Consider the following 5,404-nt stretch of genomic DNA (forward strand, 5'->3'; position numbering starts at 1 on the left):
GTCTATAGCTGGCCGAAGTACAACGCCTTACAATGACTCAAATTACACTAAAATTACTGAATTGGGAATACTAACCACACATGTCATACTGGTGGACACGATAGAAGCGAAAAAACCACAATTACTGAAAGGAACCTAACGCATACATGCAAGTACAAGGAAACCACAATTACTGAAAAGAACCTAACGTATACATGCCACAGCTACAAGCGGGAATTACCACAATTACAGCAAGGTTGTGGTAACGCATATGAGCTAGGTACAGGGTTAATTAATAACATCACTTCAATGTCGTCAATAATATATCGATTTTCAGTATTATCACGGACGCTTAGATAATATGGGTTCCCTATTATCTCTTCCTAGATATTATTCACGGCGCCCCTGCACACTAACATGTAGAACAACGTTGGTAATCCAGTACGAGAAAAGACGGGCGGAGCAGAGAAGGATGCGAGAAAGCGCAGAGGTGCTGACGGGAGGGAACTCAATAGATGGATGGGATTAGCAGAGATGCGGGCGGAAAAGGCAGAGCTTCAGGGGAGACAAGAGCATGGAGGCTTGGAGACAAGATACGAATGGAAAGACAGATGGTGTCGAGGGGAAGCACGAGACTAGAGGCGATGCCCGCGCAGGAGATGGCGAGAATGACGAGAAGCATGGGATGGAAAGGACAGAAGGCTCGAGGAAATGAGACGAGAAGGTGGAAGGGAAGCATGACGATGCGATCGGGAATGTGTCAGAGTGGAGGGGAATGGCCGAGATGCAGGGGAAGCAGAGAATGGCAGGGAAGGCACGAGATGGGCGGGAGGCCAGAAGATAGGCCGACTGAGGAGGGGCACGAGGTGCGGTAGCCCGGGAACAGAGATCGTCCGAGGTTGCAGAGGCAGAGATGTCGAGGGACGGGCAGATGTACTGCGATGCGAAGCAGACGATGGCATAAAATCCCGGCAGAGATTGGACTGGGGAAGGCGAGGTCGCGATTGTGGGAGTCAGAGGGGACTGGCATGGCAAAGGCAGAGTATGAATCACGCAGGAAAAGCCAGAGGTGGCAGGGCAGCAGAGATGGAGGAAGCATGAGGTGGGGAGTCGGGTAGCAGAGTATGGAAGCGGAGGCAACGAGATGGGTGCGGAAGGCAGAGCATGTGACGCACAAAGCGCCTAGAGATTATGCGAATGGGGGATAGGGCAGAGAGTCGTGGAGGGGGAGCAGAGAATGGAGGGAAGCAGAGGCTGGAGGCGATACGCAGAGATGCGGAGGGAGAGAACCAGGGATGCAGCGGGAAGGGGCTCAGAAGTGGAGGAACGCACAGATGATTGAAGTACTGCGCTGAGCCCTGGTAGGGAAGGCGGAGATGGAGTGGAAGGCCAGAGATGGCGTTATTGCCTTGGATGGTATGCAATGCCCAGCGATGATGGAGGGATAAGTTAGAGTCATGAAGCGAAGGACAGAGCATGGGCAGGGAAGGCACGAGACTCGGTAGCGGAAAGCAGAGACTGGCAGTATGTGCTAGAGATGTGTGGACGGCAGAAATAGGACCTGATTTTGGACGACAGAGTGGACCGGCTGAACGAGCAGTGACCGAGTGGAGGGAAGCTAGACGGGGAGGGTAAGACACCGAGATGAGGAGACGCTGACAAGACACCGAGACCGTCAGGAAGTTTGCTGAGTGGTAGGCTCGAAGGCATCGAGTATGGAGGGAATAGATCGTAACTGGCCAGGGAAGGTAACGAATGTGAGCGGAAAACCTAGCATGGCTGGCGGAGAGATAGCGAGAGACGTTGCAAGGCGAGGCAGCAGCACTCGGTGCTCGGAAAGGGCAGAGATGGCAGGAAAGGCAGCAGAGTGCGCAGGGAAGTCACGCGGTGCCGACGGGGAAGAGACAGGCAAAACTAGGAGAGGAAGAACAGGTGGACTGTGAAAGGCAGAGGTGGATCTGGTTGGCGCAGACTCGCTGGTGCCGCAGAGAGAGGGCAGAGCTGAATGGGAAGGCAGAGAATGGATGGTACGGCTCAGAAGCGATGGCAGCGAGACGCAGGCAAGATGCGCGCAGTGGCACTCAGGAGCCAGATGCATGGCAGGGAGGACCAGAGATGCGCAGGAGCGCAGAGCATGCGATCGGGAAGCAGAGTATGGATGCGGAATCCAAAGAATGAGAGGGAATGCCAGGAAGATGGTAAGAGAAGAACAACTGACATGAGAAACCGCACCAGAAGGTAGCGACTCTCCCCTCGTACTCCAAACATCTTTACCCCCACCGACTCTATCGCGCCCCGTACCGTGGTACGTACGTGCCATACGCGCGCACCGCTCTCTCTCCGCTCTCTATTTAGCGTTCTTTCATACGTAATTACATCGGCGCCGTCGCGAGGACGTGTTCGAGAGATGCTGGCCCGCGCGTGTCGACGACGCAATTGTCAGCGCGCCACTGCTCTCCGCGCTTGAACGCCTCGCAAGGTTCACAACTCTCCAGCCGTACAACGCCGCCGCCGCCTGCCGACTCCGCCGCATGAGAGACAGTCACTAACGACTACCCCCCCCGCGCAACACGCACCTATCTCACGAGACGTCACCGCGATTCGTTACGAATCGGGCCTCGCCGGTTGCCCGCGCTGGCGAGCCGCCTCGTAATTTAAACGTTACGTTAGGTATATATATATATATATATGTAATGAATATCGCGCGGGTGACAAGGTGTGCTGCATGTACACAGCAACAGTGACCGACGTACAGAGCGATCGATGTACTGCCAACCAACCCCTACGTAATACCGTCAGTACGTGCGCGCGCGCGCGCGCGCGCGTGCGTGCGTGCGTGCGTGCATGTTGATGCACACACACACACAAACACACACACGCACGCGCGCGCAAACGCAAGCGTGCACGCACGATGTAAATTAAACACACGATCGCGAATGTGTTCCTTCCTGTACGCGCACATACATGCACTCGCACCTACGCGCTATCCCAGCTACTACTCGCACATTTGTCCAGAATCACACATAAACGCCGAATATCGTGTCTAATAAAATTCCCAAACGCATTTATAGTAACGCAAAAATTTCCGCCAACATCCGTATACGATATTACAACGTCATCGCGCATATCGAAGTCACAAAGTTCCGGATTGCACAGAATAAATGTTTCGTCTACGGACAATCTCACATGTATGCGTTACTCTTACCAGCACACAGGTTACGTATACCATTACCACACACCGCATGACTTACACTACAATTACATTTACAGCCAATTTTAGCTTGGCTAATTGGCTACAATCATTTTCGCTGCAACTTTCGTATTTAAAGTATTTGAAACAATTCACGAGTACGAATCACGTGTATATTATATTGTATATCATTTCATTCTAATTAGTCTGTAAGAATCGAACTATAGTAGGGTTAGTCAAGTAGGATATGATACTATGTTACTACAGTCATTGTAATACATGCATATATATATGGCCTATATATATATATATATGTGCTGCAAATCTTTAGACCTTGCAGGGCACATTACTTGTTACCCTGTCTGACTATCTGACTGTGAAATATAATGGATTTTTACACATACGGAATATAAAAACTTTCATCATTACCTTCACGGCACCACGCTTCTGTTAAATGGTCGATCGGTCGTAGGTCGGTCTGTCAGTCGGTGGTCAGTTGGTTCGTCCGTCATCGGTCGGTCTGTCGTCTCATCGGTCGGTTCTGTCGTACCGTCAGTCCATTCGTCGGTCGTCGTCCGTCCGTCGGATCCGTGGTCGTGCGGTCCAGTTCAGTCGGTTGGTCAGCTTGGTTCGCGTCGTCATCGGGTCGGTCTGTCCGTCGTCACAGAACCGTCAGCTGGTTGTCCGTCTCGTCCGTCGTTCATCGTCCGGTCGCCCGTCCGTTCCGGCCCGTCGTCGGATGCGGTCCGTCGTCGTCCGTGCCGTCGTCTTCCGTGCGTCCGTCGTCGGTCGGTCGGTCGTTCGTCGTCGCGGGTTCGTCCGGGTCGTCGTCGGCGGTCGGTCGTCGGTCGGTCGGCGGTCGTCGCACACAACACAAAAAAAGTCGATCGGAATCGGGAAAAATCGGTCGTCGTCGTCGGTCGTCGGTCCGGTCCGTCGTCGTCGTCGGTCGGTCGTAGGATGTGTCGATTGTTCGTCCGTCTTAGGTCGGTCCGTCAATCCGTTGTAGGTCGGTCGGTCCGTCCGATCGTCGTCCGGTTCGTTGGTCGGTCGTTCGTCAGTAGGTGGTCGATTGTTCGTCACTAGGTCGGTCCGATCAATCAGTTGTAGTCGGTCGGTCCGTCCGCCGTCATCTTAGTCGGTCGGTCAGTCCGTCACTTACTCAACTCATTGGCTCACACACGTAACAAACAAACACCATGAACATACACGCGCATGGCATGGCGTAGCGCTGGCCCAGGGCTTCTCATCCAACGTCACGAGCGCGATAACTCGCGTGACTCGTGACGCAGTGACGAGGTTTCTCTCTCCTAGCCCGCACCACCTCTCTCTCTGTCTCTGTCTTCTCCTCTCTAGTCCACGGTCGTCCCACACGGCGTGCACCTAGACACAGAGAGTAAAAAAGACAAGGTTTAGATGAGCGCATCATCACCATGCAACAGTCTCTGACAAGACACAGCTTCTTCCACGCATTAGATCCAGCCAGCACGGATCGGGCTGCGAAGGAGGATTTTGTGCATTCTGAGTGTGAAGGAAACCTACGAAATTTAACTAAGCATAATAACAAAACTGCGAAGTCAAGTGGGAAGGTAGATTGTGGGTGGGAGAGATCCAGAGGGGCAATCTTAAGTACTTACTTACTAATTAAGAGTAAGTTTCATTATTATTATTATTATTAATTATTATTATTATTAATATTAGCTATTAGTTGTCTTTGATTAAAAGTAACGCAGGATTTGATGTGGCGTTAGGCTGGCACTAGTGCATTCAGAGTGTTTAGGATTGGTCTAGGGTTGATCATGTATCTCTCCTCACCTAACGCCTCTCCACCTACGATGCCATCACCAGAGATCTAGAGGAGAAGCAACCTTTACAGAATTTTATCACTATAATGCTAGGTGTGAAAGTCTCTCTCTCTCTCTCTCTCTCTCTCTCTCTCTCTCTCTCTCTCTCTCTCTCCTCTTCTCTGTCTCGCACACGCACGCACGCACGCAGGATCACAACTCACGCTGCAGGGCGTGCGTGCGTGCGTGCGTGCGTGCATATAGTTACGACCATCAGTATCACGGACGCGTGCATCTCCAGATCTGAGGTCGCCCCCCCCCCACACATACGCTCCCGTCCCCCTCCTCCGCTGCTGCCGCAGCACGTTCTCTCATTAGGCACACACACACAGCGACGGCGGCTGCCCGCGACGGCCCGCGCACAAAGCTGCCGGAGAACCTTCGCCACCGT

This window comes from Priapulus caudatus, unplaced genomic scaffold (assembly GCF_000485595.1).
Source record: "Priapulus caudatus unplaced genomic scaffold, Priapulus_caudatus-5.0.1 Scaffold32, whole genome shotgun sequence".
Taxonomy (NCBI): Eukaryota; Metazoa; Priapulida; class Priapulimorpha; order Priapulimorphida; family Priapulidae; genus Priapulus; species Priapulus caudatus.